We start from the raw sequence: 12644 nt of genomic DNA on the forward strand, positions 1-12644 counted from the left end.
ACTAGGATTCTTTCTGTAGTCACAATAAATGTGGTATTTTGCCTTTTTCCCTTTAAGATCCTGCTGGTTTTCATTTTATTGGTATAACACTTTGTTTATTTTTTGTAGTCTAACTTATTTTTCTACAGACCGCTTGAAAATCGCTGAGGGCTCGGTGGACCACTTAATGATCTTTCCAAATATTGTTTGTACCATTAGCTAATGATTGTAAAGTGCTTTGGATAAGAGGGCTTTATAAAAAAATGGAAAAACACATTGGGGTGCAGGGTCTGGCCAGGACTTAGGGTGCAAGAGGGGGCTCAGGGCTGGGGGTGCAGGGTCTGGAAGGGAGTTAGGGTGCAGGAGCAGGCTGGGGCTTGGGGTGCAGGGTCTGGCCAGGAGTTAGGATGCAGGAGGGGGCTCAGGGCTGGTGCAGGGGGTTGGATGTGGAGCGCTACCTGAGGCAGCTCCCATTTGGTGTGAGGGGTGCAGATGGAAATGTGGGCTGTGTATGCAGGAGCTCCCATTTGGTGCTTGGGCTGGGGATGTGGGGGGGTGCAGGAGTCAGGGCACGGGGTGGGGGTGGGGTCTGCTCCCAGCCCCCTGCACCAAGCAGCTCACAGCAGGGGGCGGGTGGGTATGTGTAGGAGCAGTACGGGGGCCCTGCCTTTGCTGTGCCCTGCCCCGATTCCAGCCCATTCCCCAAGGCCCCGCTCCTGCCTCTTCTCTGCCTCCTCCCCCAAGCATGCTGCGGCCCCACTCCTCCCCCTCCCTCCCTCCCGGAGTGACCTGAGTACTGGCAAATAGCTGTATGGTGGTAGGGGAAGCGCTGAGAGAGAAAGGGAGGGGTGGGAATGCAGCACGCTCTGGGGAGGAGACGGGGAAGAGGCGGGGAAGGGGGAACTTGGCTGCCGGTGGGTGCGGAGCCTGCAGCAGGAGCCCCAGGAGGTGGCAGGACCAAGCTTCTGCCTCCGCAACTGCCCGGCCCTGGGGCCCCCTGTCTTTGGGGGCATCCTGTGTTTTACTGTAAATCCGCCTCTGGTGACAAGAGCCTACAGATTCCATTGACTTCAAATGGAGGACGAGGTAGAGCGTAGCAGGAAGTGGCTTTTCTCTCTCTTGAACATTCTTAAAATTTCAGAAATGTCAGAGAACGGAGAAAAGTCAAAATTTCAAAAATGTTCACAAATGAAATAACAACAACAAATGGTTCAAGTCAATCAAAAATATTTCATTTCCATCATTTTTAAATGTTTTATTTCAATTTTGACCATTTTTTTAAAAAAAGTGTATTATAATTATCCTAAATTTCAAAATAAAAAGTCATATAAAAACAGAAAAATGATTTTTTTTTTATTTAAAAATGTCAAAATGGAACCAAACAGGATGTTGTAAAATGTATTTTCCAAAAATCTTTTGAGTTGAGAAATTCATTGAAACCAATTCTTTCCTGCAAAAAGTTTTGGTGTTGATTAATTGACGTTTTTTGATTAAAACATTTCTGACCACCTCTAGTTGTAGTTCTTCATCACTTCTGAAAATTGGGTCCAAAATTGCCTCAAATTGTCTACCCAAAAGCAGCGGATACTTTTGGAAAAAACAGATGCTTACACCTCTGTGCCTCCATTTCTTCATCTGTAAGATGAGGATAATGATACTTGCCCACCTTTGTAAAGCACTTTTTTATATATGGATGAGACGTGCTTGGTAACTAGCTGCTAAAATGAGCTTGCAGCCAAAATGTACATAGCTCATGGGTTAAATCAGTACTGATTACTTCCAGGGTCTTTTCTCATCATCACCCACATTTTTATCTCAAAGAAAAAGGTCTATCACATAGTCAAGCAGAATCCTCTATCCTCATGAATAGTTCACGTTGACAAAAATTGCTGTGGAGTTGGAAAGCAAGTGGTCTTCCCTTAAGAAGTCAAACAGAGGAGAAAAGAAGTTTTCAAAGGAAGGGGGCTTGTGACATCTTCTGACCTTTTCTGGATATATCAACTTTGTATCCCACTTATTCCAGCAAGCTCTAGTAGTCCCTTCTATCAGTCATTCCTGCTGCCCTTCCCAAAGAATTAATTTGCTGCTACAGCTGCACTACCAGCAGAGGTTCTTCCTCTCTTGTGATGAGCCCTGGCATCTCTGTGCACTTGTGCACATGCATGGTATACAGTCCAATCAGTGATGCGTGACCAATTCATGAAATCCCCCCATCCCGTTATGCATAATCATACTGCTTTACTCATCGCTAGACCTGAATTCAAAGTGAACATTTTTTTAGAGTTTTGAGATGTTGTGATTTAGCACCTCTCCTCCCCCACATTTCTCTTAGAGGGAGATGGAGGAACTCCCAAGATGGCTGCTGTACCCTCCTCTACTGTCCGCAAACATGCATATATAAGTTGCTTACCTCGTGGCAGGTCTTCTTGAGATGGGGTTAGAGGCCAGCACAGAGGACTTTTTCAAAGGCTATTCCATTCCCTCTGCAGGATTTTCAAGGGGTTGTCCAGCCAGCCTTCTCCCTACAAAACAAAAAGTGTGTTCTTCCTCAGGGTGAAATGTGGTCCTTATTCCTAGTTCGTTATTCACTGTTCTCAGTTCCTTGTTCAACAGTGAAAGTTACTTTTTTTTTTTAAAGAAAGTTTAAATATTTAGAAATGTCACCAAAATTAATTAGATTAAATTTTCTTCACACAACACACAGTCAACCTGTGGAACTCATTGCCAGGGGATGTTGTGAAGGCCAAAAGCATAACTGCATTCAAAAAAAATAATGAGATAAGTTCATGGAGGCTATTAGCCAAGATAGTCAAAGATGCAACCCCATGCTCTGGGTGTCCCTAGCCTCTGACTGAGGGATGCTGGGACTGGACAACAGTGGATGGATCACTTGATAATTGCCATTCTGTTCATTCCCTCTGTGACCAAACGCACTCCTGTATTCACATCCTACACACTACTGTAGTAATGTATGTATAAAATATGCCTGGTGAGTTATCATTTGAAAGATAATTCAGTGGTCAATAATGTTGCTACATACATTTCACTATGACATTAAGTGTAAAGTTATGAAATTCCCTCTGTATGATGTTAAAGGCACATGTTCAAACTCACACAGCCCAGATTAGGTAGAACTGGCCAAGCAGGCCTGTCTTAAACAAAGGGATGTGTGTTTACCTCAGTTTGTATATGTGTTAAACAGAGTCCTCAGACAGTTAAAGCAGGGGGAAGAAAGAAGCCAAAGAAAATCTGTACTTCAGCATACATAAAAGAAAAGAAATAGCATGAAGCCTCCTTCCCTCACCAGATTCCATGTTTCCTTGCTCTCAGCTGGAAAGAACTTTATCTAGGGGTCACACTAAGAAAAGGCATTTCAACAGATGACTGAACTATAAAAATGAAGGGCAAAGACACCCCAAATTATCTCTTCCTACTCATCTCTTTCTGTTCATCTAAGATGACAAAAGAAACAGCTGTTGGACTACGGGAGTCAGCACTGTACTGAAAACAAGTGGTAAGAACTCCACCTTGAACCAAGTCTAGTTTAAGTTTAGGAATTGTGTTGGGGTCACCCTGCAAGTAGTAACCAAAGCTGTGGCTGGTGTTTGCTGATAAATTTCTGGGGTCATATCTGCTGGACCAGGGTAGTGACTATACACAGACACTCAGGGTGTGACCTGCATGCTGGCAGGCTGTGAGTGACCCAAGTTGCGACCTACAATAGCGAAGCATTGTGAGGCACTTCAAGTTGCAGTGCAAGTGATGACACTCAGTGATCTGGACTCCACCCTGGAATGTCAGACCCTCTGAAACACTTGGCATTGGCTGCTCTCAGAAGACAGGATACTGGGCTAGATGGACCATTGGTCTGACCCAGCATGGCCGTTCTTATGAGTTATTAAATGGTTTATTATTTATTAATGGATTGTTAGAATAAGGGAGTGTGCTTTGAGTGGCTAAATGTGACAACAAAATACTTGTTGAATCACCCCAAGTGACACATCTCTGCAACCATTAGCACGTTCTGAAGACACTGAAACATGTCACTTCCTGACTTGAACCTTTATTCCTGGGCAATCTGGTGACACATCACCACCTCACCTTCCATTTTGCAGAAGATCTTTGAATAAAGAACTGGGTTTTGATGGGTAACAAGTAACAAAATACTACTTGGATCATCTCAGGTGACATGTCTCTGCAACCACTAGGCTGTTCTGAAGTACCTGTACCTTGGCCATGTCACTCCCTGGCCCAAAGCTTTTTTCTTTGCAAGAAGTGCTGACCCATGTCACTATAGCCAGCCCCTCAACACACACACACACACACACTTGATTTCAACCCCCTGTAAATGACAAGATACTGCTTGGGTCACCCCAAAGTGACAAGTCCTTTTAACTATTACACTGTAGTGAAGAGTACCCCTACTACACTCTCCTGCTTGGTATTTCCAGTCTGGGGAAGGGGTGGGGCTGTGAGGGGAGAAGCACCACACAGTTTAGAGTGAACAACTAGGGCTGGTCAAAAGTTATCAATTAAAGTTGTTTCTTGACATAAAATTAGGTTTTAAACTAAACAAAATTTTTCACACAAAGTGTTTGATTTCTGCAGAAAATTTTGACTTCTTGTCCAAGAAGATCATCTGAAAACCAAGAAATTAGGCTAATAATTTTTATTTGGAAATGCTTTTATGGTGCCTCATGGCAATGGTAGTTCAGGTACATCATGGCTCAATTCTCCTGTATGGGCTGGGCTCCTAAACTGGACTATATCTCCCATGATGCACCATGGCCATGTGACTCATAATGCACTGTAGTAACTAAGAGCCCTCCCCATATACTGTCCCCTCACCAGCTGTTGCAAATATCACAATGGTCACATTATATATAAAGACTGGAAATCCTCGCTCTTCTGGCACACACGATTTTTCACTAAGCCTTCCTTTAATGTTTTTGTTTTTACATCCTTTTTGTCCTCATGCCAAAGACTGAAGAACCATTTTCTGAATCTCAGTGTATTTTGATGAATCTTTCTGACAATTTGGACCCCGGCAGATTTTTCTTTTCAGAACCCTTCTTTCTCTAGTCATGATACAGTTCTGCTGTGACCTGGAATCCTACTTTTGCCATCTCTGACTCAAGGAATATTTCCACCACACCACTGAACAGCACACTAACCCACAGAAACCTTCCTACCAACGCTACAAGATGAAGGATTCTGCATGGATTCCTCCTGATGGTCGAAACAACAGACTGGACTTCTACATAGAGTGCTTCCACCAACGTGCACGAGTTGAAATTGTGGAAAAGCAGCATCACTTGCCCCATAACCTCAGCTGTGCAGAACACAATGCCATCCACAGCCTCAGAAACAACTCTGACATCATAATCAAAAAGGCTGACAAAGGAGGTGCTGTCATCATCATGAATAGGTTGGAGAATGAACGAGAGGCTGCTAGGCAACTCTCTGACACTACGTTCTACAGGCCATTACCCTCTGATCCCACTGAGGAGTACCAAAAGAAACGACACCATCTGCTTAAGAACTCCCTGAAGAAGCACAGGAACAAACCTACACAGACACACCCCTAGATCCCCGACCAGGGGGTATTCTATCTGCTACCCAAAATCCATAAACCTGGGAATCCTGACGCCCCATCATCTCAGGCACTGGCACTCTGACAGCAGGATTGTCTGGCTATGTAGACTCCCTCCTCAGGCCCTATGCTACCAGCACTCCCTGGTCACTCAATAACAGACCTAAAAGTTCAATTTTTCAGAAAAAAAATTCAAAACCAGACTTCAACGAGAAACTGCAGAACTGGAATTAATTTGCAAACTGGACACCATCAAATTAGGCCTGAATAAAGATTGTGAGTGGCTGGGTCACTACAAAAAATAATTTTCACTCGGATGATACTCATACCTTCTTGTCAACTGTTGGGAATTGGCCACTTCCACCATGATTGATGACTTCGTTAGCACTACAAAAAATAATTTTCCCACTGTTGATATTCACCCCTTCTTGTCAACTGTTGGGAATAGGCCACATCCACCCTAATTGAATTGGCCTCATTAGCACTGACACCCCCCAATTGGTAAGACAACTCCCATCTTTTCATGTGCTGTATATTTATACATGCTGTCATAAATATAAAGGGAAGGGTAAACCCCTTTGAAATCCCTCCTGGCCAGGGGAAAGCTCCTCTCACCTGTAAAGGGTTAAGAAGCTAAAGGTAACCTCGCTGGCACCTGACCAAAATGACCAATGAGGAGACAAGATACTTTCAAAAGCTGGGAGGAGGGAGAGAAACAAAGGGTCTCTGTCTGTCTATATGCTGTTTCTGCCGGGGATAGACCAGGAATGGAGTCTTAGAACTTTTAGTAAGTAATCTAGCTAGGTATGTGTTAGATTATGATTTCTTTAAATGGCTGAGAAAAGAATTGTGCTGAATAGAATGACTATTTCTGTCTGTGTATCTTTTTTGTAACTTAAGGTTTTGCCTAGGGGGGTTCTCTATGTTTTGAATCTAATTACCCTGTAAGGTATCTACCATCCTGATTTTACAGAGGTGATTTCTTTACTTCTATTTCTATTAAAAGTCTTCTTGTAAGAAAACTGAATGCTTTTTCATTGTTCTCAGATCCAAGGGTTTGGGTCTGTGGCCACCTATGCAAATTGGTGAGGCTTTTTATCCAACATTTCCCAGGAAATGGGGGGTGCAAGTGTTGGGAGCGTTGTTCATTGTTCTTAAGATCCAAGGGTCTGGGTCTGTAGTCACCTAGGCAAATTGGTGAGGCTTTTTACCAAACCTTGTCCAGGAAGTGGGGTGCAAGGTTTTGGGAAGTATTTTGGGGGGAAAGACGTTTCCAAACAGCTCTTCCCCAGTAACCAGTATTTGTTTGGTGGTGGTAGCGGCAAATCCAAGGACAAAGGGTGGAATATTTTGTACCTTGGGGAAGTTTTGACCTAAGCTGGTAAAGATAAGCTTAGGAGGCTTTTCATGCAGGTCCCCACATCTGTACCCTAGCGTTCAGAGTAGGGAAGGAACCTTGACACCTGCTTACTGTATTTTCCACTCTATGCCTCTGACAAAGTGGGTTATAGCCCACGAAAGCTTATGCCCAAATAAATTTGTTAGTCTCTAAGGTGCCACAAGGACTCCTCATTCTTTCTCTTAGACCTCAGTTCCATTCTTGCCTCTGCCACCGGGCTTCTGGGTGACCTTGGGCCAGTCACTTCACCTCTCTGTTCTTCAGTTTCCCCCTCTGTAAAATGGGGATAATTATACCAACCTTCCTGGTAAAGGGCTTTGAGATCTGCTAATGACAAGTGCTATATAACAGCTAGGGATTATTATTATTCCATACATCTACATTTAATATATTTGTGTAAAAATTAGTGGAACCAGATATATCGGTCATCAACATTAGCACAATATTGTTTGGAAAATGGATGGTCGTGTATTTTGGCAAAAAAGAAAAGAAAATTATAAGTTCTTTGCTTTTGCCTTTAAACAGGATCATGTTAAAGCAAAGACATCTAGGAAGAAAAATGCTCCATTTTGGCATGTGAAAGCAAAATATAAATTTGATGGGTGGGTTTTGGTTGGATCTGACTATCAAAAAGAGACTGTAAAAGCAGGATCACAATGTGAACATAACTGTAAAAGTGACAGGAGAAATAAAACACAGCATTGGCCTAGAGCACAAACATCTGCCAGAAAGGAAAGAATTAAGAAAACAAATCAAACTGACTCTACTGCACTAATAGCCAATAACTTTAGTGAAGTAAAATCCAGTACTGTTTTTCATAGCTTGTGAAGGAAGAATGGATGGACTGATTGCAGTATCTGTCAGGACTGCATTAACACCCAGGAAAAACAAGATGCCTCTGAAATAATCACATACAACAGCCCACTCCTATTGCAATTCATTGATATTTCCCCTTTCTCATTGCATAGAATATTGAATCAATAAAATTATTAGCTACTTTCTTTTTTGACCTCTTCCTGTCACTGTCCTGCAATATGCTTATTACATTTGCACACGGTTAACCTTGAACAGTGTCTGTCATAACTTCCACAAACTCTGAAGCTCTATAATGGAGCTTGTCATTCAGAATGTGCTTTAACAATTCTGAATGAGTTTTCAGCACTGGCTTTGCTGTCCCTGATTAGGGGCTCTCCATCTCTTGTGGCATAATGCCTCTCCATAATGGTGATTTTGGGACATAATTGAACAGGCCTGCCTACAGCTGAGTACGATAATGTATGTTTGAAGGAGAATTCACGTTGTCCTGCTCATCTTTTTCTGGGCATGTGAGAATTGATTTAACAAAAAGATAAATTTCTTCAAATTTCCTGTTTATTCTCAATCACTATTTTCTTGTCAAATTCAAGAACTTTTTTAGCAAAGGACAGCTGTTGTCCCTGCACATGTTTTACCCCACTGTTATGTCCTAGAGCAGTTTGATGAGATGTGCTGTACTGAAAATCAGGCTGAGTTTGCTAATCATTTAGCTGCATTCATGCACAGTTTTCCCATTTTGCAATAATGCAAAAACAAGCTAGAAAAACTTCTTGTGATCAGTGGAAACCCTTACATTAGAATCGTCTCCACATATTTTTATTCATTGCACTGCACAAATGTTATATTGCAAAATCATTTGGCTTTCACACACACAACAGACTTCAAAACAAGCGCGGAGATAATATAGATGAAACATCTGGTTGAAAACTTTGTAGTAGCATAATTCAAGACCAGCTAAAGTTATATGCCACTTTTTGTGGTCTGTGACATTGACCAGTTATCCTAAGGGTATATGGAGAAAGTCAGGCCAGCCAATATGAAATTGCTGGAGCGCTTTGGTCTGCTGTTAATAATGCTGCTGCCAGTAGTATGTAGATTGAGTTTGAAGGGCACTGAGCACATAAAAACATAAGATTCAATATTTGCCTGATGGGGGTCTCTTGACAGCTAGTGACCCTGTGGCATCTAGGTACAAGTCATATACACCCACTGTCTGAAAATCCAACATTAGGAACAGCTTAGCCTTCGTGAATCTATGAAACCATTTTATTGGCCCTTCTGCACAGGCACCGTTATCAAAGTTTCTCCCTCCATGTGGATATTTGGTGTAGTAGGTTGGTTGTGTCAGGATTACAGACCATAAAAGCTTCCTTATGGAGAGGCAGACAATCCAAAATTATATGGGAATTCTATGCAGGAACTCATGAAAAAAAATCTTCCCTTTTGTGCTAAACAGGGTCTTAAAGTACAAATCCTTAGGAATGCTTACCTGTGGGTGTCACCAATGATTAGCATTAACAACAACAACAACTGCTGTCTACTAAAATATTTTTGGTTATAAGAAATAGTAACTTCTTTCACTCTGAAACTGTAAAATAAGTAAAGTGAACAGATGCAGTGGAATACACCAATTGAGTAAACATATTTTCATTAATGGTGAACCATGCATCTTACTCATTCTAATTGCATTTAAGTCAGAGCACAGCAAAAATCAGAACTTTGACCCTTGACTATGTCCATCAGAGATTTCCATGTGTGATAGCAAGTAAGTTGAAAGAAAACAAGATGCAGCTTAATTGTTATAGTAAAGTACTGAATTGCATCTTTTCAAATACTATTCACTGACTATTCAGAGAATGAAACAATCCTGTCCAAGAAAAACCCTTCATCTGATCATGTAATCTGAATGTACCTTTAGTATTTAAAATGTTTCAAATATTGATTAGTTCAGCAGAGGACATCAGAATTATTTGCATAAGCATTAGGGTTTATTAAAGCAAAGGTGTTCTCACTACAGCTATAAAGTTGTTAGGATAATATACAGCAGGGGGAACTGTTTTGTAGTTTTCCACAACGTTGGACAAATAGGGTGGCATTTCTATGATGGAACCTTGGAATTATGAAGGAAAGGAACAGGAGGTATTCTAACCGCAGATGAGTTCTTCCTTGAAAAGGAAAGTTCACCAAGACATATTGATACTGTATGAGTCTCATGCAATTCAAAAGACACTAGCTGCTTCAGCTAACTGTAGTGTATGAGAATAAGGAAGTATCCCCTAAGTAGCCTTTGGTGTTATATGTTTTAGAAGCCATCGAAAACGAGTCAGAGGAGCAGTATGCATTAAACCTAATCCTTGTATGTTTTTGACCTAGTTGTGCCCATGTAGTTTCATCTCATTTTTGTTTTGTAAAGAGTAAAGACACAACAGTCATTATAAAAAACATTTGTAACACAATTAAACAAATTGATAAATGTAACCTTGTTCTTATTTGTCTAAGAATAAATCAGTGTTCTTATCAACTTCCTAATTTTAACTGTCACATAATATCTGTGAAAACGTAACAGCTGGATTTGCAACAGGTTGGTTGAATGTTGTTTTGGAGTGATTTTACATGTCTCTTGTATGTTTACTAACAAAGAAAAAGCAAAATAGAAATGGGAATACAACATTTAGCAGAGTGTTGCCCAGAAATGAAGCTTTGGCTCTGGGAGTGGCATGGCATCATCTCTTCATAACAGTTGCAAGGATGTGACCCTGGAGGTGACCAGAGAAGTATTTTGGCATATATGTAACCAGTCAAAACTCAGTTCCTTATTCAAATTCCATGTACAAAAAGGAACTGGGGTGGCGGTGTGACAAAGCTTCAGGTCAGAGGTGATGTGTCCCAGCTACTTTAGAACCCTCTGAGTGCTGGGATGTGCCACGGGGGGGGGGGGGGGGGGGGGGAAGAAGTATCCTGTCACAGCCAGTCAAAACCTACTTCCTCATTTGAATAATGAATAAATTACTAATATAAATTGTTATGAAATTCATTCACATTTATTTTGGTGACATTTCTAAAAAAAAAAAAAAAACCTTTAATTGATTATCATTTTTTTTTTTTTTTAAATTTTGGGGTTTGAATAAAGAACTGGGACCAGCCTACTTTCCCCTCTCCTCTCCTCTCCTCCCTCCCTGGATGCAACAGATCCCAAATCCCAATGCTGGGTCCCTCAAAAGTTTTGAATGCACTCTCGGTGGCACTCTGGGTCCCTCATCTGCCTTTTATTGCTTTTCTCAAAGGATGAGGAACTACAGAGGGAAGGGAGCCATCTCTCTCCTCTAGGAGGCTACATATTTCTTGGGCACCCTGTCCTAAAGCATTCACAACCTGATATGAAGTGCTGTGAAACAGAGTCCCTTCCTCACTGTGTTTTATTAGGTCATCTCCTGGTCATGTCCCTGTTGTGGTCTGTCCTCTGAAAGACCTGGTGGTTTTGGAGAGAGGTGTACACATTGAGTGGGAACTTCAAAGCTCTCTACACAATAAGCAGCTGGCCTCAAACAACTAAAGCAGATAGCCCAAGAAGGGCATTAAGCCCCCTCTGTGTATCTTATCTTCTATCTTAGGCATTTTTAGAGCCCCTATAACCATCCAATCTAAACCTTCCCATGGGGCACAGTCAGCTTTGCACACTGCAGGAACCATTCCCCTACACACACACTCTTTCTCTTGATCCTCGTCTCATGAGCACAGCTCGTGTGTCACAGTCTTCTCATATGCACTGTAGTTGGAGCCATGTTGGTCCCAGGATATTAGAGACACAAGGTGGGGAATACCTTTTATTAGACCAACTGGTGTTAGTGAGAGGCAAGCTTTTGAGCCACACAGCTCTGAGGAAGAGTTCTGTGTGACTTGAAAGCCTGTCTCTCTCACCAACAGAAGTTGGTCTAATAAAAGATATTACGTCACAGTCTTCTCAGTCATATTGTGAGACAAGAAACCACAGAGCAGTCTGGCAGAGCCATTCTAGGAAATGGCCTGCCCCCCACATCATCAGCGCTGACATGGCAAATTGCTGAGTCAGTATTTCTAAAAGTGAAGTACTGACATAGCCCTATCCATTGTGCTAACTGGTTTCTCTGATGATGACAGACATTGCTATTCATGAAGCAGCATCACCTGTCAATCTTATTCTTGCACACTGGTCTGAATGGTATTAACACCACACAGGGCCTAACGTAGTGGCGGTCTGGTCCATGACTAGGGCTCCTAGGTGCTATGGGAGTATGCTATGCTAATACAAATCATCCCAGCTCTTCTGAGACTTTATCTCTGTGTCAGAAACAGGATTACAACCCTGGTTTACCAATTCCCATCCTGTACCTAGCCCGCTGGGGGACACGCTATCTCCCAAAGAAAGCATGGGGGTAGTAATTGTCCCCATAAACCAACCCTGCAAATATATAGCATTTAAGATGTTCACAGACGGGTGTAGCCAAATATTATTCTTATTTTGCAGCTTGGAAAACTCATGCTCCGAACAGTTAACTCACCTGCCTGAGAGGCTCTGTCATCTAGCACAGTGTTTCTCAAACTAGTCTGCAAGGGCACTCCAGGGGGACCGCAGGCCCTGCTGATCATCTCCACCCCCTCCCTCCCATCGCCTCCTGCGTGCTGGGGAATAGCTGTTCAGCAGCATGGAGGAGTTGCTGGGAGGGAGGGGAGGAGCGTGGACAGGGTGTGTTCGGAGGAAGGGGATGGAAGGAGGAGGGGGAGGGGTGTTGCTAGGTCAGGAAAAGGTGGGGGGGGCTTGGGGGAAGGGGTGGAGTGGGGGTAGGGCCTGGGGCTGAGTGGGGGGCTTGGGGGCCATGA

At 42.5% G+C, this 12644-nt stretch overlaps 1 protein-coding gene across 3 annotated transcripts in view; it reads right to left on the reverse strand.

Moving 5' to 3' along the window:
* ST3GAL6 (ST3 beta-galactoside alpha-2,3-sialyltransferase 6) overlaps positions 1-12644 on the reverse strand; it is a 177970-nt gene that overhangs the window by 123303 nt on the left and 42023 nt on the right. For all 3 annotated transcript variants that reach the window (XM_073307840.2, XM_073307832.2, XM_073307822.2), the window contains one exon: positions 2390-2501. The gene's annotated coding sequence lies outside the window, so the exon portion shown is untranslated. The remainder of the gene's footprint in view (positions 1-2389; positions 2502-12644) is intronic.

This window comes from Lepidochelys kempii, chromosome 1 (assembly GCF_965140285.1).
Source record: "Lepidochelys kempii isolate rLepKem1 chromosome 1, rLepKem1.hap1, whole genome shotgun sequence".
In the NCBI taxonomy this organism is placed as follows: Eukaryota; Metazoa; Chordata; order Testudines; family Cheloniidae; genus Lepidochelys; species Lepidochelys kempii.